Source organism: Podarcis vaucheri (genome assembly GCF_965113315.1).
Source record: "Podarcis vaucheri genome assembly, chromosome: 5".
In the NCBI taxonomy this organism is placed as follows: Eukaryota; Metazoa; Chordata; class Lepidosauria; order Squamata; family Lacertidae; genus Podarcis; species Podarcis vaucheri.
Window position 1 is genome coordinate 69861724 of NC_138763.1, and position 24165 is coordinate 69885888.

At 39.2% G+C, this 24165-nt stretch overlaps 1 protein-coding gene across 9 annotated transcripts in view; it reads right to left on the reverse strand.

Moving 5' to 3' along the window:
* PCDH15 (protocadherin related 15) overlaps positions 1-24165 on the reverse strand; it is a 659401-nt gene that overhangs the window by 634452 nt on the left and 784 nt on the right. The window contains exon 1 of one of the 9 annotated variants that reach the window (XM_082222004.1): positions 23100-23207. The exons of 7 other annotated variants lie outside the window; for them this stretch is intronic. The gene's annotated coding sequence lies outside the window, so the exon portion shown is untranslated. Of the gene's footprint in view, positions 1-23099; positions 23208-24165 lie in introns of those variants that run through there. One more of the 9 variants, XM_082222005.1, reaches the window with a different exon arrangement.

Sequence of the window (24165 nt, forward strand, 5' to 3'; positions counted from 1 at the left end):
TTATTTTGATCTACACTAGTAGGATGCCCCAGATTTAGCTGGGAATAAGTAATAAAAAAGAACATAAAAAATGTGGGAAGAGTGTATGGTGTGGAGCAGGCTTCCTCAAACTCGACCCTCCAAATGTTTTGAGACTACAGTTCCCATCATCCCTGACCACTGGTCCTGCTAGGTAGGGATGATGGGAGTTGTAGGCCAAACACATCTGTAGGGCTGAGTTTGAGGAAGCCTGGTGTGGAGTATAAGGAACTTGGAAACTCTGTATCTGAAACACTCTGCAGTGTTTCCATGAATATCCAACATCACTGGGTGGAACATAAAATAATTGGGAGAAGGTCCATATATCTTCTATAATACCTACTGCTACTCTAGAAGAAAAAGTCTTCCTCCTCCTTGAACTCTCACTCCCTAGTACTAGGGGTACTCAGATAAATGACAATTCCCAGCACCTCTAGTGCCTGGGATACTGCCATAGGAAGGATAGATCTCCCGTTCTGTGCCATGCTAAATACATTACATTAAATAAGTGATACATACCTCTTATTTTTGTTACCAATGAATGCAACATGTTAGTGTCCAATAAACTTAGGCAATGCCATCAAAGAACTGGAGATAAATCTGAAATATTAATTCAGGCTGAAATTAATCTGAAGTGCCATTACATGCTGATATATGTCTGTATGTCATCTATTTATTAATTTGTATCTTCTCTCCATGTGTATAAGATGAACCACCTCACTATGCTTTATAAATCAAAGATGCTATCAATAATACTCTTAATATATTCTTCTGAAGTAACAGAAGGAATTAATCTTCAGTTCTCTTTTTGAACCAGAGATACAAAGAGAGAGAGAGAGAGAGAGAGAGAGAGAGAGAGAGAGAGAAGAAGAAGAAGAAGAAGAAGAAGAAGAAGAAGAAGAAGAAGAAGAAGAAGAAGATACACCTAAAGCAAATATCTTTCCCCATAAAGATGACACTGAGTAAACCACAGGTCTTTAGTTCTCACATGAAGGCATCCTGTGTGACTTGAGGATCATCTCCAAAAGGTTTAAAATTCTACTGAAGATATTTGTGCATTTTACATTACTGATATAGTACCTGAACAGTATCCATGCAGGTAAACAAGATAAATATTCCTCAGAGTGATTGTACTTAGCTCCTTCATCAATATCTTGTGACTTGCCACTGCTAGCTATTTATTTATTTATTTATTTATTTATTTATTTATTTATGCATGCATGCATGCATGCATGCATGCATGCTATACAACACCTACCCTCCTAAAGGAGCCCAGGGCAGCTGATATCAACTGATAAAATAATAAAATATATTTTAAGTATCTTTTAAAAAAAACTTTAAAATAATGCCAGTACAATTCCAAAAGACTTGTTGGAAGAGGAAAGTCATCAGTACGTGCTGAAAAGACAACTAAGATGGCACCTGCCTAATATATAAGGGAAAGGAATTTCAAAGGGTAGGTGCCACACCACTAAAGACCCATTTCCTATATTGTACAGAATGGACCTTCTGATAAGGTGGTCTCTGCAGAATGCCCTCACTTGCAGAGCTCAGAGATCAACTGGGTATGTGAACTGGGTGAGACAATATTTTGGGACTTTCACTGTTGAAATAACTAATTTAACATTTTCCAATGGGAAGCTCTTCCCCTACTTTCCTTCTCTTTGTTGAGGTTTCCCAAGGAATCTGTACCCAGTCCTCTGCCATACTCTCTCTATGCTGGTCCTAGGTGACATCAAATCCAATCATTTTCAGAACCACCTATATGCTGATAGCATGAAGCTCTGTTTCTCCTTGTGCAAGCACTGGTCTCCAACTGCCTATCAGATACTTCCATTAAGAATTGTCATTGCCATTTCCAATGTTCTCTAGTTCAAAATGGAACTTCTTATATTTCACCCCAAATCTTCCGCTCACTTGTACTCTCTTCATATCCACTGAGAGGTCACTATCCCCGCTAGGATCAGGTAAGAAACCCTGGCTTTGAATTAGTTTTCTCACTCTCTTTTACACTACATAATCAGCTCATAACTAAGCCACTTTTGTGTCTTCTGGTAAAACACTGTAAAAATATGCCCTTTCCTCTCATTGTTTGGTCATGCCCCACCTGGACTACAACAACCTTCCCCTCCCTGGCTTCAGTCCTCACAGATCTGCCTATAATTCTTCAAGCAAAATCGCTTGTCACTCTCAACATACAAATGATGTGTCACACTACTTAAAACCTACACTGGTTTTGCCGTTATCCACTGCCTCCCTCCTCCCATTTTGAATTTTAGAAATTGTAAACTCTTTGGAGCAATCATCAACTGTTCTTTTCCTCACCCCTGGCTCTGATACCATGCAAACAATTGATGTTGCCATAAAAATAAATTCCATAGAAACTGGAATAAAAGTAGCCCCAAAGATTGAACTGTAAGCAAAAAATGCACTCCAAATAATCTGTGGAAGAATGGATACAAGAGAAACAACATCTTGAGATGTAAAATCTGAAATGGAAAGTTAAGCCACAAAATATTTTGAATCAGAAAAATAGCATTCAAAACCCGTTTAGCGTTGTTTTATTAAGACTCTTTAAAACTGACTATCTGACAGAGCTACTGCACAAAAATCATTTTTTCCCAGTCATTTCGACAAGATTCTCTGTAGCTAATCTAGACTAAATGTTGTAGATTATTATAACCTAATTCACGTATTTCAGAATTCAATCATCCACCCTATTAAATTTTCTCATAGTCACTTTATAAGCAGTCAAAAGCAGTCCAATTCATTTGCAGCTATAGTGACAAATAAGCAGGGCACTTTGAGCCTGTGTAATGGAACAGTTATAAAAAACAGCTTTAAACAAAATGAACAGTAATACACAATCACCTTGCACGACAGGAATCAAAATAACCTGCAAACTTCTTTATTATTATTATTTCAGTTGAAAGTGTCGAGACTTTCAACTGATAATACTAATAATAACAACGTTTGTAGGTTGTTTTGATTCCTATTGTGAAAGGTGATTGTACATTACTGTTCAAAGAAGAAGGGGGTGAAGCACCAAGCTTACAGAATGTGAAGAAAACACATTTATTCCAACATTCAAAATCCTGCAGAACAGTTAGCTATACCGATAGAAGTTATTTTCATTGCAGCAAGTACCCTAAACAAAACAGAAATCAATAAATGTTCAGTTAGAATTCACAACATGTACAAAGGATAGACAAAATGAAGTACACTACCCTTAAGATAGTGGGTGCTTTATTCCCCTAACATTTTAATTACCAGTACTATCCCCCGACTAAATAGAAACCCACTAAGTGAGCATGTTACAGTGAATGCCTGCAATTTACTTCAGCAGTCGCATACCAATGCTGTAGATCTCATTCAAATATTATGAAAGTCCAAACACACCAAAACACATGAACACCTATATGTCTGCACTTAGCAGTGCTCAGGAAACCTTACATTATTATTTGATGCAAAACAATGCATGTCTACCTGGTGTGGGGAACCTTCAGCCCACCATATGCTGGTGATCTACAGCTCCCATCCTTCCTAGCCATTGGCTGTGCTTGCTGGGGGTGATGGGGTTTATAGTTTAGTAACATCTGGAAGGCCAAAGGTTACTCAGACCTAATACAAATTTTTAAAAAAGACCAGATTTGCATTTTTGCATTCCTAGTTGCTCTCTCCACATATAATTACAGCGGTCATGGAGTTCTAACCCAAGCCAACTCTAATCCTAGCCTAGCTCCCTTGGCAAGGGTAACCCAGATGTTTACACTTTTGAGTCCTTTCTGCTTGCTTCTTCCCACTTTTCAATATGAACAAAGGCTCATCAGGGCCCAGATTGGTTTTCCACACTAATGCACCCCTAAGTGCAAGTCATTTAGTAAATTAGAGTGTATCTAAGCATGCACAGAGTGCATCTTCCTCACTACTTTGTTTTTAGAAGCTGCTCCTACACATGTTTGATTGGCAAGATGGGATATTCTAACCAGCAAAATGTTACTGGGAATCTTTAGTCCCAGCACCTCTCTTTTTAGAAACTATGTAATGTTCCTTGCACACTTAAAAACTGTATCTGGCGGATCATGGCATGTCTTTTAGGTTCCTGCAAAATAAGATACAATTAAAGCTTGTAGCACCCATGCTACCATGCAAAGAACTGCAGCCTATGTACATACGGTACTTTTTTGCGCAGGAAGGTGACGTGGACATGAGAAATCTAATAGAGCTTTGTTTCTGATCATATCCAAAAGAAGGGGTCTGAAAATACCATAGTCCTACAGCAGCTGACAAGACTGCTCTGTTGAATTTCCTTGATTAATCACAGTCTACATTCAGGTTTATTTTAGGGTTTCCAGTACACTGTTACTGTTATGCAGTAGAGGCCAAAAAAAGGGGGGGTGGATTTGACACTAAATGAAGGAAAAAGAAGGGGATGGAATAGAAGTGAAAGTTCTCTACATTGTAAACTACGGTTTGTATTAGTGAACTCTGGGAATCATATGTCTTTTTCCAAAAAAAAGGTATTTAAATGAGATATTCACTTTAAAAATGAGTATCATAATTGATTGAAAACTCAGCATTTATTATAGAGCAATAAATATAAATTTCTGTTATGGCTATATGACTTTAGGATTTTATTCCTTCTTGCTGCCTTAAGTTGCTTAGGTAGACTAATATTTTAAAATATCACCTTAATTTCTTAAATAATCAATCAGAAAAAATAGTTGTATAAATAATTTATAGCTACAACTAATAATAAAATCAGACTATTAAAATTTATAGACGTGCAACCTGCATGTTATCACAACTGCTAGTTTTTACATTCTGCCCTCTAACTGTAGATTCGAAATCTCTTTTATCCTCATCCATTCTACCAAACCTAATTTTGGTACCTGACCAATGCTCGTTTCCTCTTGTCTCTGTTTTTTCCTCCTTGAGCATAGCAAAGCAGAAAAACCAGAGCTGAATTACAAAAAGGCATAAAAAGAGGGAGAGAGAGGAGATAGGTGCCTTGACTGAGAAACAGATTGCTCTCTCTCTAGTGCTAAGGTTTTGAAGAAGACAATACCATTTCATTCTAACTTTGCCTTTATAAATCCATCTGTTTAATGGCAGAAAGTAAAACATCAAGCGAATGCATAATAGTCCAAGTCTAATTCAAAGCAGTATACAGAGACTAATGTCAAATCTTTACCTAGCAACAATGACAAACAAACAAAAATATATCATACCCAGGGTACTGCAACAGTCACTAGTCTGCTCAAAACTCAGAAATATCACCAATCATACATCTACAATGCCCCCACACTGGTGAATAGAGAGTCTCTGTATGTGTAACTTAAGGTACATTGCACAATGTGTTGTGTTTTTTGTTTTGTTTTGCTCAGCTATACTGCAATTTCTGTAAGTTTCACAGCTGGCCTGCAAATTAAAAAAGAAACACACACAAGGTGATAGACAGCTCTTTTCTAAGGTCTCACAAGCAGAATTTAAAACCCCCTAGGTTTAAACTTTTCAATTTGCTACTTAACAGTTGAATAAACAACAGATACCCAGTACTGTATGTTTCCTATCAAATCCACTCTTCAAAGCAATTTGAACCCCTTAAATGCTTCTGCTCCATCAATCAAAATGAAACTTGAATTAAGACTAATAGTCAGACATCTGTTTTGCTTGCTTTTTTTGTACCCACTTTTCAGAGTAGATAAAAAAATGATTATTTCTTACAAAAATAATACACCCAGATGTTTTTGTTTTATAAAGGATGTAAAAAACTTTAAATGATAGATTTGTTTGCTGTTTTTGTGTGGGTAGGACTGGTTCAGGGAAAGTCTGAAGCATGAAGACCCAAGGAAGAAGAGAATGCAACAGTTGTCCATTATGCCTATTCCCATGTTCCCTTATATGGGCTGAAATCCTACACTCACTTGACAGGTGGAGTCTCCTACTTTGGAGGTCTTTAAGCAGAGGCTTGACAACCATATGTCAGGAGTGCTCTGATGGTGTTTCCTGCTTGGCAGGGGGTTGGACTCGATGGCCCTTGTGGTCTCTTCCAACTCTATGATTCTATGATTCTATGATTCTAAGCTGCATAGAAGTTAATGAGAGTCTTCCAACTTGAAACTAGATTGAGATGTTGACCTAACAAATTGTTATGGGTGCTTAGTCCTAACAAAGAACCTATTTGGAAATATTTTTAATACATTCCCCTTGTAGGTTAAATAAAAGGGAAAGAAATGTAAAATGTATACAGTGCAACAAAGAGATTCAAGATGATGATGATGATGATTACCCCGCCCATCTGGCTGGGATTCCCCAGCCACTCTGGGTGGCTCCCAACAGAATATTAAAAACATGATAAAACATCAAACATTGAAAACTACACTAAACAGGGCTGCCTTTGGATGTCTTCTAAAAGTCAGTTGTTTATTTCCTTGACATGTGATGGGAGGGCGTTCCACAGGGCAGGCACCGCTGCTGAGAAGGCCCTCTGCCTGTTTTCCTGTAACCTCACTTCCCACAGTGAGGGAACCACCAGAAGGGCCTCAGAGCTGAACCTCAGTGTCCAGGCAACTGCAAGAGTGAAACATAGGTTGTTGTACGCACTATAGCTTTGAATTACATTCAAAACACATTCTTTCTCTCAAAGAATTCTGGGCTCTGTAGTTTGTTAAGAGTTGCTGGGAATTATAATTCGGTGAGGGGTGAACTGCAATGCCAGAGACTTCTTTAAGAGAAAGAATGTGTTCTAAAGGGTTGTGTGTGTGTTTGTGTGTGAACATCACGGATGGTGAACCTGTGGTCCTTCCACATATCACTGGACTACAACTCTCATAAATCCTGGCCAATGTCCATGCTGGTGCCTGATGGGAGTTGAAGCTCAAAAACATCAGGCGAGCTGCAGGTTCCCCACCATGTACATAATACTCTGTTTTGTTGGAAGTGACATGGTTCATGATCCAATTTGCACCATTGTTTAAGAAATTCAAGAGGGAAATGAGATCTAAATCAATCCACCCTGCTGCTTTCACAAGAGGTGAAGAAGTAGTAACAGAGGCATTTAAGTTAGGTCAGAAAAAGGAATCCATATCTTTTTCATTTTTATTTTAAATAGCTGGCAGGTATTCACCCTACAGCACAAGCATACATTAATTGTTTTTCGCTAGCCTGCACCCAACAAAACAATCCACAATTACACTAGTTCAGGCATAGGCAAACTCAGCCCTCCAGATGTTTTGGGACTGCAGTTCCCATCATCCCTGACCACTGGTCCTGTTAGCTAGGGATCATGGGAGTTGTAGTCCCAAAACATCTGGAGGGTCAAGTTTGCCTATGCCTGCACTAGTTAATAGGCTTCCCAACAGTGAGCCTGATAGTTATATCTGGAAATGTTACAAAATGCAGGATGGGGAAGAGTCTCCACACCCTGACTCACTCTGAGAGCTGCTCGCACAAAGTAGGTCAAGTTTAAAAAGTTGATACAATCAGATCATGTTCCTGTGTGTTAGAAGTTCTTTTTTTAATGAATATACATTTTGCCTTAACGTTATAAAACCCTTTTGTTCTGCTCTGTGTGCAAGTTCTAACAAGTTGCAATTTAAAAAAAAAAACCTATTTAATTTATGTGAATTAAATTTGCTGCCAAGGATAAGAGATTTGCCAAACAGCTCTGCTTTTGGAACAGGTAACATATTTCAGAACCCTTTTACTCTATTTGCAAATATAATTGCCTAGGAAACTTCCATAAACAAATGGATACTTTTTACATTACAGATGAAAATAGCAATACTGTACTATTTTGTAAATTGGCTTTAGTAAGACCTTAAAAATGTAGGGAAACATATGTATCCAAATAATTCATAAGTATTCTCATTGACTTACAAATCGTAACCCTGCATATATTATTAACTGGTACTCTTTTTTAAAAGAGTACAACAGCAATGAACAGAAACAATAAACTCCATGAAGTATCTTGCTTTCAGAAGTATTTTACATTTGACACACAATATATTTTACCCAGTGTGGGAAATTCAAAACATTCTTTTTGAAATCCCCTGTTGCCCTAATTAAAAATTATGAAGTATCAAGAGGTATTCTTGTCATGGAATTAACCAAAATTCCCAAATGAATTCTCATTACATTTCAGTCCAATTAGGCAAACTAGCATTCCAAGGTTCTTAAGATTTTGTAAAGTGCTTTTGGACTGTCTCCCCACACATATTTGCGCATTTTAATAAAAGCAGCTTAAAACAAATAGTGGCAGCAACAAGAAAACCAGTATCTTGGGGCTGCATAGGAGTGAGTGCTGTAGAACCCTGTAGAACTGTTTTCCTACGAAAATGTGCTGCAGTTTTCCATAATATTTCTGCAAATATGCTTTTGGGTCAATATATTACATGTGGCTATTTGAGGGAATGCTTTCAACTCAACTTTAAATTTTACCTTTTTTGCATGTTATAAATATAGAGTTTTTAGAATCACAGGAACAGTTACATAATGCAATATGTATTATTTTGGTGTGTCTTAGGGGATAACCTTTAATTACAGTTATAGTACACACACACAAACACACACACGTATATACAGCAAGATCCATCATAAAAATAAGATTAGTGTGTTGCATATAAGCAAAGCTTTATAGTTAATAAATTTATAAAGTGTTTGTGACTGGCTCTATATCACATCTAAATTTCCACGGCAGCTAGGATAGCATTTAAAGTGTTGGTAAACAACATTGTATGGATATATGATCCCATCAGTTAGAATATTTTGAATTATTAGTATGATGGTGGGAATGGAAGTTAAACAGGAACACACACATACACTTGGTGAATCAGCAGTGGTAAATGGAAGCTTGATTATCCACATATAAGGGGAGGCAATTCTACACACAGCTCTTCATGTTTATTGACATCACAAATTTCTAATGACCTAACCCATTTTCTAGCTGGACTCACATTCAGTATTGTCACTTCTCCTCCCAACTTTTAAGCCAGTCAGGAGGAAAAGAGAGTCTTGGTTAAGGTTCCATTTCCCTTCAGTTGCTAGGTTCTCAAGATGTATGTTTGTCTGTTCTGCACACGATATCCTGAGCAAAACATCCCCTTGTACTTTTAACCTTCCTGTGAGCTTTTGATCTGCCTATGCCTGAAAGCCTTTAAAACAAAAAGCTACAGTTTTACAACCAAAAACTCAACATAAATGGCTGAAAGCCAGCACGTACCAGTGTTCATTAGATGTGTCACATTAGCAGTGCCCCAAAAGAGACAAGTTTACTAAGATTCTGTGCCCAGTTGCATGGAATTTTTTTTAGTCACCACAGGTGATCAGGTAAATGCGTATTTACAGGTCTGAGCTGGTCTAAACTGAGGTTGGAAATTAAAGGTGCTTTGGGCTAGGCTTTCAAACTCTAAAACATTAATATTTACCTAACTAACATGAACCTTACTAACATAAGCTTGTGCAAAGGCCATTTGTGTATTTGCAGCTATCATTCACAACTTGCAGACTTTTATACAATCTGCCTTCAATTTTAACCAGCTTCATCAAGCCAGAACTACAGCACCATTATTATATTTTCTTCTTCAAACACCAAATTCAGTTCAATGGAGACATTATCTATTTTAAGGAAGATAATTACAAATTAGGACAACCAATATAGTTCCCTGATAGCAGTAATATGATAAGGAAACAGCTTGTCTTGTTAACAACCTCAATATGTATTTCTGATACCTGGAATATATGCAGAAGACATACTCAACACACTATAAAAATATACTGCTCAAACAAACTCTTGACATTTTAGATCACCATTTCCCATGAGAAAAACACTTAAATGGGATACAAATCTATCCAAATGAAGATCATGTCAGCAGCACTAAAGCAGCCTTGCAGTACATGATTTCCATTGCAATAACTCTGGAGACAGAAAATCAAGTGTATTTTTAACTCATGTCTCCCTTTCTCATATCCGATTTTATGGAGATTTGTAGCACAAATCTTCAATGCATGACTACATAATTAATATCCATGTTTATTTTATTAACTTCCGTAATTCTTGTGACAAATATTCTCTTTTCTGTGTTCTGAGGATATTGAATAACGACACAAAGTATACTCAGCCACATTACTAAGGCAGTTTCACACAATCCCAGAACAATTCAAAATATATTCATTTCCAATGCTGCAAAGTTCTAAGTACAATCTGGGCCTTTGTGAAAGCGAGGACTGAAAATCTGAGGTTGGTACTGGGAAAATAACCCTCCATGATGTGTTGAACTGCAGCATATTCTCATTAGTGGAAGAGTAAAATAAAACTTTTTTATTTTCATATTCTCTTCCACATTTCAGCCCACTTCTCTCCAACAGATGGCAGATCCTAAAAAGCAGCAGCCAGTAGTGGCCGGCAGAGTGGAGTGAAGTGGCATTGCTTACCCGACTTCCCAACAGGTCACTGCTGGTAACTGAGAGGGGAATGGGGGCAGGGGACAAAGCAGTAGTGTGGTTTGATCCACTGCTGTGCCTGCATTGCGCCAATCCAAAATTCCCTCCATTGTCCCTGCTCCACATCACAGCTGCCTCTCCTCTCTGCTACCTCTCCCCGTCCAACACCAGCAATGACCTCCAAATTGGGAAAACATTCTGCCCTGCCAGCTATTTATGGAAACTGCAACTACAGAAACCTCTTTTTACACCCACTTGATACAATAGCATCATGGATAAATTGAGGCCTTTAGTCAATTGTCAAGAGACTGAGCTGGGGCATAGGCAAAAGATAGCCTCCGAGTTGTGTTTGGCCCAAGCCATTGAGGTTGTTTCCTCTTTCCTTGTAATAAACCAATATTTCTTGTAGAATATTTGTGAGAGTGTTTATTGGGTATACAGCTTTGATTAGGTGTACACTTAGAACAGCATGCACTTGTCTCCATGCAAAAGGTTTCATTACTCATTGAAAAAATGTATTGGGGAATCATATGCGAGGTGGACTGACATAGGGGTGAATGTGTGTAGCAGTTTCCCACAATGGAATGCTTTTCCATTGTTGCAGAGAAGTGCTCTGAGAAGGAAAAAAATGTCAGCTACCACGCATCTACCCTAAAATTCAGAATGTAAGGGAAAGGCACATCTTTCTTAGTCCAGCATCTTGTTCTCACAAAAATATGATACAATATAATACAAAAAAAATTTCTAAAATTAAAATTAGAAAGCATTTGACACCAAACTCCAGGAAATGAAGATAATATCACATGGTTGGAGCACACGGGGGTTTGTACATATAAGCACAGGCAATGAGTTCTGAATTGCTGAGGTCACCTATTGAAAGCATTTTATGTGCCAGGCAACCCCATGTCCTCTGGTCACTAATAAATGAGATAGCCTGAGTGACAAGGGAATGCCCGTCTCTGTAGATGAGAGGGCCTCCTAATTATTTCTGGATTAATGTGAGTCTATGACAGTCCTGAAATGCAGTAAGCATCAAGTCTTCAAGTTTCCACCTCATTTAGGTAATAATGCTTCTATACCACAGCCCTGTAAAGGCAGCAAGACTATGCATAATAGAAAAGCAATTAATACATCCAAGGGAAAGACAATGCTACTGGAACCAGACATATTTCAGCAGAAGAATAGCAGGTTAGCAAAAAGTAGCCTGCACTATTTGCTGACGTTCCTGTTCTAAAAAGTTGTGTGTGTTTTTTAAGTCTCTAGTTACCTGATTGAGCACTTCAGAAGCAAGCACTTATCAAATGTAACCTAAGCACAGATCAATTACAGTGGCAGCTTCTGTAATCTACGGTCAGCCATGGATACTCTCTAAGGGCCAATCCCCCCAAGCAAGCCCCACTGCAGTTAATGAGAAAGTTAAAAAGGCAAATTTGACTTCTACTTTGTATACCTTGAAGAGTCGGTATAAAATTAATTTCCACTCTGTTAGAGTAATTTATTTTTAAGACAGCAAATTTCTTGAAGGAGAGCAGTCTATAGCACCATTTCTGAAAGTGCTTATTGATTATCAGCCAGACCTAACAAGATATTTGACTTCTTGAAACTGTGCTTAATTTCTTTGTCACTGTGCTGCATTTTTCTGATCTGAATTCTTTTCCGGTACTTTTGCCTTCAGAATGTCACTCTCTCTTTGACTTAATATTCCAGAAAGGTGCCCAAGAGCTTTTTAATTAAGAATAATAATTATATGCAAAGCAATGTATATATTATGAGAATACAATAAGCACAGAAGATATATGCATGTTAGGCAACAAGGATGCATTCAAAGCAGCCAATAAAATCTATTGATAATATATCATGGCCTTTATCAATCTAGTGCCCTCTGGATGTTTTTGGACTACAATTACCATCAACCCTGACAAATGCACAATGTTGCAGTCCAACATCATCTGGAGTTTAACAACTGAATGGCAACACTACAAACTCCTAAATGAAACTAGCTGGGCCAAGAAGACTCTTCACATAGGGAATTCTAGCTGCATAAATACAAAATGCAACGTAGAGAGTATCAAGTGCAAATGCACATTTTGTAGAAGCAATAAAGGGGGGCTATTAAATACTCAGTCTGAGCACAAGGGGATAGACATACATATTTTGAAATTCATATTGTTAATCAGTGCTTAAAACCATCAATTTTTCCACTGCAGTGTGTGTGTGTGTGTGTGTGTGTGTGGTATAATGCATGTGTGCAAGATTAATAACATAATTATTTCTCCATCTCTGTATGACATGGGACCAGCTTGTACATCTTTGAGTTGTGGGGTAATGAACTTGCCTCAAAAATATGCTTATTGCCAGGATGACTGAAGCAGCTCTCTGAAGACACATGGTACCAAGATTTGGTATACATGAGGGAAACCAAGGGGAAGCACATGATCTTGAATAACAGCTCCTGAGAGGATAACCCATTACATTTCCAGTATCTCTTGTTTAGTCCATTTTGATGCATTGGCAGCAAACACACCACTTGAAACGAGAGGCGAAGGACAGTGTAATGAAAGCAACACTAAGACAAAAAAAATCAATAAATCAATATTATAGCACAGGGAATTAGGTTTTATTCCTCATTAGACCAAAGCAACTGGGCTCCTCACTGAGAGGTAGCAGTAGGAAATTAAAATCAAGAAAGAATCTAATCCTTTGCACTTGTCTCAAAGTTTTTCTGCAATTCCAGTATAGCTGTTTTAGAGACAAGCGCAGAGCTTTCTGTATGCAAGTTTTCTACTGGAAACATTTAATCATAGTCTTGCAGCAACATAAATCACATTCCTGGATGTATTTTAGCATGTGTTCGTATTAGAAATAATCAATATATCGTACAACATCAACATGAGATTAAAAAAATACCAACAAAGATGAAAATGCTAAATAGACTTGATTCAGAATAATATGCCAGGGAGAATAAAAACTGAAGACCAGCTGTTCAGATTTCTTGAACAGCAGCAGAAGGGTATCAAAGAGGGGTGACACATTTCTCCCTAGATATGGAATTATAAAGCTAAGACACAGTAACAGAGAAGGCCCTATTATACTCCAAGCAAATACAACTTGGATGTTGGAGGAATGTGGTGGATGGTATCTCAGACGAGCAGACAGGCTCATATGAGAGGATGGTTCTTAAGGAAACCTCACCCCAAACCATTTAGGGCTTTAAAGATCATAGCAAGAACTATGAATTGGTCCTGAAAATGAATCTGAAACCAATAAAGCTGTTGATATAAGAGTTATATGCACCTGATCATCAGCACCAGTCATCTATCTGACCACTGGCTGGATCCTGGGCAAGCTGGAACTTTCAGACACTTTTCAAAAGTTTTGAGAGCACTGAAGTCTAACCACAATGTAACTAAAGACATGTGACACAACAGCCAAATCTGACTTCTTTAGGAATGGAAACAGCTGGCATACCCACCTAAGCTGGACAAAACAGTTCCTTGCCACTGGAAGCACACCCAGACTGCCAACCTGAATGATTAATGGATGTGCTATTACATCCAACATGGACTCCTGTCTTGTCAGGATTAAATGTCAATCCATTACTAACCTCAAGCACGGGGTCAGAACCTCAACAGCTTTCCCAAAATATGACAGAAAGCAAAGATAATGTGGGGTGTTTTTTACATACTGGTGAAATTGTACTCCAAATCCCAGAACATCTCTCCTATTTTATGTAAATGTGCATTTTATGTAGATGTTAAACAACTTGGGGAAACAGAATGGGGCCCCAAGGATACTTGGCAGTGCTTAGAGCTAGAAGTGGTTTCTTAAATCCCAGCTCTACAATTCTATGATTCTATTCTTGCTTCTACCTCTTCCCCTCAAAGCACTTATACTGAAAGAAAAGAAAGTTAAGCTTCTATATAAGCAGCCTGAAAACAATTCTTGTTTATTGATACACAAGAAGTTTGCCATATCAATTTTGATCTGTATGGAAGTCACAATGCATTTGCACAGGCTATTATTGCTGTAGTTACTGCTGCAATTACTACTGTGCACAGTCCTATGTTAGGTTTGTTTGCACATGTCTCGTGGTATAATAGTCCCCAGAAAAGTTTGAGCTGTTGTATAACTTCTTGCTCTAGTTTAAAATGCTCCACATTTAATTGCTACTGCTATGGTGTCACAGTAGAGCAAAACAGTATACTGTACCAAAAAAAAGGAAAGAAATGTTTAAATATTTTAGAAAGCCACACAGTAGCATGTGTTTATTTGCTCAGTTGTATCACTTTTGCAACTGTAGAACAATATTCTGAAAGATACATTGTTTCCAGGTTGTATTCTATTCAGGCACTGATCTGTTTAACTTCTGCTTAGCTAGGATGCAGCAACATGAATCATATATAGATAGTTGTCAGGGGGCTGATGATTGCAAAGTTAGGGGGGAACTCAGATTTGCCCATATGAGAAATATCCCTCCCAAGTAAATTACTAACCCGTGCAACTTTACTATTAGTATATTGATGTAGATGAAGCTTTGCAAATTTATGCAGCCTTGGGTCATCTGCGTATCTTTCCTTGCAAAAATCATGCCACTGCAATGGTTTTGTTATCACAAAACCTACATGTTACAGAAGTATGTGTAAATGCTAACATACAAACTTTTTTTTTATACCTGCGACCTTTACTATTTGATCTTGAAAGCTAAAGCTCACACATTTCAGATACGATGAAACCAATGTGTGCATCAATAAATCATAACATATCACTATTGTGATGAGTTTGTGGAGGAACAAGGCAAGGAGAGTACTAATCACCATGCATTTAATGTACTCAGGTTGGTGTGGATGGGTGTTAGAGAGTGAAAGAGACAGATAAACAGACAGACAGAGGTCTACATTTGCAAATCCATGGTGTATTACTTTTAGAATACATTGCCTGCAACACAGCTGCAAACTCTTCTAGAATAAATACTGTATTTGTGTTTTTAAAATTTTAGTTTATAAACACAGTGCTTTTCTCTCCTTGTGCACAATGAACACAGTAAAGCATTTTGCTTTCCCTTGTCAGGCAGATGACACTTAAGCTGTCATAATATAATTTTCCTGTACTTAGGTTTGATGTCTAGCATAGTATGTTTATTCACATTTTTAGATGTGCCAGTAAATAAACCTGAGTCAGATATATTCAATTACATTTATTTCGTGGCTTTATTATTGGTAGGTGGTTCTTTTCTTAAACATGTATCTTCTGATACAACATGCTTTCCAACTGCAAAGAGATAAAATGAAATATGAACACAAGCAGTGCCCAGAAGAAGGGTGTGTTATAGTATATTTATAAAATTCTGGTACATCTGACTTTAATTCCCATAAAATATAGAATGTTGGGGCTTTTGTCACAAGTTTAAGGGTTCAACTAATGCTTTCTTTCCCAGGCGTCTCCTATGGAATCACTTGGAGAAAATTTATTAAATGCACTCATCTGCCCTCAGAGTCAAATGATACAGGCAACCAAGTGCAAGTGGGCAGCAACTTCTGAAGACGTTTTCTGAGTTTTCTCAGACTATTTCCTATCCATCCAATTGGATCATGTGCCACTGCAGCACTGTAGTGTCTGAGTTCAAACTACTGCAGTAGAATAGACTTCCCACCAACCCCCCAAAACATGTTAATCTGAAAGCATTTTCTGAGCTGGCAGCAAGAGATACTGAAATGTTATCTGCTTGAGGCAGACAGAATGAATACTTGCATTTAACTCAAGTGACTGAGTGTGCACATGCATGCAAGATGTTTTCATGATCAAAACTTGGGTCATTTTCAGGTGATACTAAAAATTCATTTTATTTTGGGATATGACACCTGTTATACATGCATGGCAATGCAGAATAGAAAGAGGAAGATAGACATTCTCAAACCAGATGTGTATTCTAGACAACAGCAATCTAAATTATAGATGTGGGAAATGCAAAAGCTGTTTGAGCATCACTTTTTTTTTTTAAAGCCTTATGGCTAGAAGATGGGCAAATTTTACATTGTAATGCTTCAAGCCATAGTGTCTTATTTCTAAAGGCCCCAGTGTTCAGAAAAAGAACCAAATCATTATGGACTTTCTTTCCCATTAAAACTCAATAATGAAACATCTGATGAGTTCAGGGCTTTTATTAAAAAAATAAAAACTTATGCTATGCAATTAATTTTTGTCTCTTAATAAAAAAATTACCCTCTCTAGATACATATACACCACAACTAATGAGGGGAATGTATGATTTATGCATAAAATTCCTTTTTATTGAATGTTTTTATTTGTGAATTTTGATGGCCTTCCTTTTGGATATCTAAAGATAGGTGAGATATGACCTGATCTTTGAAAGGCCCTTGTTCCTTCTTGAGTCACTGCATTCTGAAATGCTTTCATGCTTTACCAAATACAAACCATACCTGTGTTGCTTGAGAAAAAGCTAGCCAACTATAAAGTTACAGTAAAAGATCTGTACATCTTCATATTATGTTAGGCAAAGACTCTATTATTCCAACACTGCTCGCCCATCATCAATGCTTTCTGGAGACCAAGTTACATTATATCCAAGATGCAAGTGCAACCTGGCTCTCTGTGTTGACAATTACAGCCCCTACTGCCAGAGGAAACTGAAGGGGGTCATGCCTGAAGGGAACAAACTGTCTTTCTGCACCTGTTGTTTATCTCTGCTTTTCTCTCTCTAGCTAATTTTCCATAGGAGCTGCGGAACATGCTCCATAGTAGCTTCTGCTTACAACAGCATCCCTCAACTTAGTGCCCTCCGGATGTTCTAGTCTAGACCACAACTCAGTCAGTACAGCCACCAGAATGCTCAACAGCTTTTTCAAGGTGACAGTAATTCTACCATATAGCCTGGCTCTGAATAAAATAGAGGCAATGCCTTCATGTTAAGACTATACCTTCTCAGTAGGAAGCCCTGCCTCTAAATTCCAGATGTGTGTTATACTGGTGGAAAAGGGTGGTAAAAATACTCTTATTGCTTAGTACATTCCAAGCTTGATAGTCACCTTTCTTCATCTATAACCATGAGCTTTCTCACAAATAATAAACTGCTCAGTGTGTTGTTGTTTTTTCTTTTAAAGATCAATATATCAATATAGCAACATGATTGATGCAGTATCAGTAGAGAGCCCACCTATTTTCTTGCTAAGAAAGCATTTTTATATGCTTTCCCAAGTTTCAATTAGGGCTGATTCACATCCTTCTATGTGTTGAGTGTTATGGTTTTGCAGAACCACAGGTGAAACTCGGAAAATTAGAATATCATGGAAAAGTTCATTTATTTCAGTAATTCAACTTAAAAGGTGAAACTAATATATGAGATATGGCTCCCCAAATCTCTTTTCTGATGAGAGCAGCTTTTGCATCTCATTTGGAAACCAAGGACCCAGAGTCTGGAGGAAGAATAGGGAGGCACACAATGCCAGATGCCTGAAGTCCAGTGTGACGTTTCCACAGTCTGTGTTGATTTGGGGAGCCATGTCATCAGCTGGTGTTGGTCCACTGTGCTTCATTAAGTCCAGGGTCAACGCAGCCGTCTACCAGAAGTTTTTGGAGCACTTCATGCTTCCTTCCACAGACGAGCTTTATAGGGATGCTGACATCATTTTCCAGCAGGACTTTGGCACCTGCCCACACTGCCAAAAGTACCAAAACCTGGTTCAATGCCCATGGGATTACTGTGCTTGATTGGTCAGCAAACTTGCCTGACCTGAATCCCATAGAGAATCTATGGGGCATTTCCAAGAGAAAGATGAGAGACATGAGACCGAGCAATGCAGAAGAGCTGAAGGCTGCTATTGAAGCTTCCTGGTCTTCTATAACACCTCAGCAGTGCCAAGTACCATAACACCACAGCAGTGCTATAACACCACAGCAGTGCCAAGTACTGAGTACATATGCATGCTTCTACTTCTCAGAGGTCCAATGTTGCTGTCTTTGCAGTCCTTTTTTTGCTGATTTCATTTAATATTCTAATTTTCTGAGATTGTTAATTTGGGGTTTTCATCAGCTGTACGCCATGATCATTACAATTATAACAAATAAAGGCTTGACATATCTCGCTTTGCATGTCATGTGTCTATCTCATATATTAGTTTCACCTTTTAAGTTGAATTACTGAAATAAATGAACTTTTCCACTATATTCTAATTTTCTGAGTTTCACCTGTAGTTCTCATGCCATTGCCAAAGCATATTATAGATTTGTCCATCATATTGGCTTACTGCCAAGTAAGGAGAAGAATTTTAGAGGATATTGAAATATATGAATGGTCAGTCTGTGATAAACAGCTTCAAACAAACCTGCACATCACATTCCTGTTCCAGTTTGACAAACTTTTAATTATATCACCACCAACTTATTGCTACTATAGTGGAGAGTTCATGAAGGCATATTAACATTCAACAGAGCACTTGGATTAGAAGATTGTAGTCTTTCAGACCTATTTTACTAGTTGTGCCAGCATGTGCTTCTGATGACACCCACCAGCTGCTACACACCATTGTAGCAGCACAGACCACAATGTGACAAGGAAATTGCACTACATTATTCACTTACACGTATCTGAAATACAGAAAGAAATTTCTCTAAACTCAACTGTGTTGTCATCTTAGAAGCTCTGTACAATTCAGGGCTACCCCCCCCCCTTCCCGGCAGATTAACATAGCACATATAAAACTGCAATGCTAGCAAGTTATGTACACCTTTGAGGAATGGTTTTAAATTGGCTTTTGAGCATCTGATTAGGAAATTTTGATTACAAGTCTTTGAATAATAAGCATTTAAGAAGTAGGCAAGTTTATCAAGACACCCAAAACAGATATGTGAATGTAGGGATCCACTTGTTTGTTTGTCAACGAGGGTATTTTAAACACTGACTACTAACACAAGACAGCCTTATAATAGTTAAATAATATAATAAAACAGACGAGAGTTACTTGGGAAGAGCAAAAATGTATACCGGTTTCTGCTGTTTTCAGTTGTTTGAACGACTGGATCACTGGACCATGGTGGATCACAGAGGAAATAAATCCCAGACTGGAAATGGCTGTAGCAGCACACAGACATATATCCCTCATAAACTAGAAGCTCCTTCCTGGGCTGTAGCTAATCATCTTTCTCAACCTCTGGTGGCAGAAACAAGAGGCACCAGCGAGCAAGAGTGTTCATTTGCCCCACCCCAACAAGTCTTCATTCAGATGTTTCAACTGCCACCTTCTAAGTGCTGTCTTAGCCATCCCTTGATTTGTTGCCGCCTGCCACCAACCTACTGCAGTTCCCCAAGTCATCTGTCGTGTGAAAAATGCTTTTGGAGAGATGTGGTATCCCAGGGAAAATTAGATAAGATGCTGCTCACTCCAAGTTCTTTGGCAGACATGTATTTCCATGTAAATGAGAACTTAAGCAAAGGGGCCAGCATATAATGAAGCACCCTGATGGCTAGAGGTCCAGGTGCCCTTAACACCTGGCAAGCAAATTTATCCACATGAAAAAAGTGTGGAATAAGCACATAAGCGCCATTATAAAAAAATTCAGACTAGGTCTCTCAGCCTAAATAGACTATGATCCTGCATAGACCCATAGAATTTCACGGTTGGAAGGGACCCTGAGGATCATCTAGCTCAAACCCATGCAAAGCAGGAATACGCACCTGTCGCTTATAGGGATCAAACCTGCAACCTTGGCATTATCTTTCATAACCTTGTTATATTGTGCTCACTGCTCTAGCACAATGGACTAAGGGACCATCAATGAAAGTCTAGAGAAGGAGAAGCTCACACCCCAGAGTTACCACTAGCCATTTCTTCATCCAATAAATGCTTCTAGCCTGGCAGCCCACAAACTTACTGCCATTCAGTAGGGTGACAAAGGCTTCAACAAGGAGCTAACTCAGTGCAGTCAAGCATTGGGGTAAAGAACGAGAAGCACAGGTACAAGTACCTTTGGTCAGTCATTAGCATTGTTGGTTCAGTTCTCATTTCTATGCAGGGACACAGCTAGAGAGTAAGATCAAACATGGAATGAAGACAGATTCAAAAACAACCATCTCCCTTGGAAGTGTATAGCATTTCTGCAGCCATTACCTCTTCCATCAAGACAGTCCTGAAAATAAACAACTTAAGGAGAATAATATGGCAAGCAAACACCCAGTGGAAGCACAGGCAGGGAAGAAACAAGGCCATCTACTGCTGCTGAAAACCAATAGGAACCATTGTTAGCACACATCCCTTCTCTCTCCACAGACAGGCATCCTTCCTACTACACTCAGAGAAACTAGCAAGATGCTTTCCCTTGATCCACACAGAAAGCAAAACAGAACTAAAGCAGCGCTATCAGCAAAAAAGACAAGTGGAACACTAGATTGTGTTGTACTGCCGTGATGTACCTGTTAACTTTCCATATCAATAATGCTTTAAGTGACACAACTCCATTTCTTTTTATAGCAGTTAACAATGTTGGGAAAGGGAAAGTAAGAGCATGAGAAGATAAATAGCTCCAAGGAGCTATTTCTATTAAAGAAAGCAAATGCATTACTTGTAAGTACTCATATACTACAAACAGCTGCAAACATGCTCTTGAATCTCATTGCACATATAATTATTTGCACTGTCAAGAGACTCCCCACCCTCCTTGAATACTGTTGCTACTAGGAAAGATGTGCCACTTGAAAGTACATTAAAGTAGAACGGAAAACCTAACTGACAATGGCATAACCCTAAGCAAAAAGAGAGGGAGAAGTAATTTGTGCTATGCAAAAAAAATCACATTTGCAGGAACCACTTCAGATATCATGCCATTTCAATATTTTAAGTACTTGCAAGGTTAGGTACTTTATTCAAATAAATTGGGAGTTAGTCACCATGTCTTCCAGAGGGTGGCATAAGTGGGGCTTCCAACACAAACACAAGATACAAGCGATAATATCTGCTAACTAAAGTCCAATTTCCGTATTTATATAATACACCATGCAATCTTTTAAACCACATTCTCCCCCATTCATTTGTTTGTTTGTTTGTTTCTATTCTGGAATCTCACATTGTAGAGAATTTTATCTATAAGTTCAAAATATAAAGAAAGTTTAAAAACTGCATTCAACATGTGGAATTACATGCACAAATCACAGACCCTGACAGTGTGAACACCCAACAACCATTGCCATTCCATCATATTTTACTCTGTTGTTGCCAGTGATTCTTCTTTCCAATATACTGCAAGCTATTGCAGCAGCTAGGAGAACTACACGGTATGCAAATTGAAGAGAACCATTCTCACAGCATTTTCCTCTTTGAGTACAGTTGTTGGCAGAAGAGGCTTAGTTAACTAAATATCTAGTCAAGTTGCTTGATTAACCAATACAAAATTTGATACTAGATTTTTATAACATGATAATTTTGCTACAAGCTTCTTGTCTGAGTTAAAAGAAACATTAATCATCTGTCCCATCATACTGGCCATGTTTTTGTCAAAGTTGTTATTCAACATGGCATGTCCTCCATGGAAATATCGAAATGCAGAATAAAAACTGTCAGATTATGTTTTTATTCCAAGTGGAAATGAGCACCTCAGCAGAATAATAAGGAATGGATTTTTTCATATACCTCCAATTATTAAATGACATTTTTAATAAATCAACATCTATTTGAGTTCCTGGCCTGAGTTTTGCACTTTAAAAATCAATAAACTTTGTTCGTTAGCAACATCACACTGAGCTTCCTAGTAGAAGAGTGGAGTGGAAATGTTACAAAATAAAGCAAATAATGAATCTCCAGCATTCAAACACTAGCAGCAGTAACCTTATGCACACTTATTTGGGTACCAGTCCCATAGATTTCACTGGGACTTACTTCTGAGTAAACATGCACACGGTTGGGCTGCATGAATATGAAACCCTTTGCTATAGTTAACGCAACAGATCTCATTAAACCTCTGACCCATTTGAGGAGCCGTCTCCCATTTCAGAGCAAAATTGCTTTACTGATATATTATGTGCTGATCCACCCCATCTTTAAAGTGCTGTGCTCTCTCCCTCCGCTTTGCTATTAAACATCCACCAAGACAAAAAAGCTCTGCTGCTCTGGGAAAATCTAAATGATGGATATCGCCAGCTAGAAACATCACCTGTAGTGCCAAAACCACACAATTCTAACAGGGGAGGGGGGGAGTAAACAGTGTGCGTTCTGCAAATATCCTGGAGAGTGTGGGGACTTCCAGCTACAGAACAAGCAGGCTGCTGGTGCTTCTGTAGTTCTGGCAGAATACATGCTGCCTCCCAACCCCGAGAAAGGCTTGCTTCCACTCACTGCTTACTGGTCCATAGGCAAACAGGAGCGGAGCCAGAACCGGGTGGGGTGCGCGCGCTCTCCCTCTCTCCCTCTCTCCGCCTTTATACCGAATCTGAGGGGGAAGAAGGCACGTGCGAGACAGCAGAGCAGGCAGCCAGCATTATTCCACTCCCACCAACGAGATCGGAAATGAAATGTAACAGAAGCCTATGTCTCCCGCGCCAAGTCTTACAAGAACAGAATACTAACGGGTTCATTTCTCTCTCTCTCTCTCTCTCTCTCTCTCTCTCTCTCTCTCTCTCTCTGACCGATTATTACCATATGCAGACAAGCAAAGCCCACAGGCGCAGCAGGGGCAGCTCCCTTCGCCTTCACATCCTACCCGGCGCAACTTTTTGCTTGGGAAACAGGCGACGATCACCACGCCAGGGCAATGCTTCTCTCCCCTAGTAGAAATGGTGTTTCGTCACAGATTCAGGAAGAACAGCGCGAGAACGGTGCTGCCTCTCCCTCAACTCTCGGTGCCCATCAACCCCAGAAATAGGGAAAGTCACGCCTCTCTCTAATTTCATCATGGCTCTTTGCTTCTTTACCTACTCAGAACTTACTCCACTCCACTGAAGACGCCTAGTAAGCATCTTGAGTAACTTTAAGGGTTTTTATTTGAGGACGATGGCCTCAGAATAAACTGGGGGCGGGAGGCGGGGGGTGAGATTTGCCTTTCATTGCATTCCACAACCTTTTGCTCCCTCCTCCACTAAGGAATCATGGAATCATGAGCTGGAAGGGGACCACCAGGGTCATCTAGCCCAACCCCCTGCAATGCAGGAATCTCTCGAGCCCATCACCCTGAGATGAAGAGTCTCACGCCCCACCGAGCTATCTCAGATCTTACACGTTAAAAGGTTAAATGTTGGCGTGAGGAATGGAAGGCATGGTGGGCAAAAAGCTCTCGCCACGGGCAAAGCTCCCATCTTCAAGCCGAACGAGACACGCCGCCCTGCTACATGCAGAAAGGAAGGAAAAACTTTTACTAGCAGAAGGTGCTATCAGTGGCGTAGCGTGGGTTGTCAGCACCCGGGGCAAGGCAAGTAATTTGCGCCCCCTAACCCGTGGATTTGCGCCCCCTAACCCTAACCCCCAGATGTTGCGCCCGGTGCGGCCGGCCCCCCCTGCACTCCCCACGCTACGCCACTGGGTGCTATTGCAACAGCTTGAAATGGGGGGGGGAGAGAGAGCATTTCAGCTACCAACCCTTTCGCCCCCATATCTGGCACCCTGCGCCTCACGTCACACACTACCCATCCTGAAAAATGCTGTCCTCGTTTTATTGCACGACACGGGGCGATTTCTGCCTGCGTGGCTCCGTCGAGGGGTTGGGCTG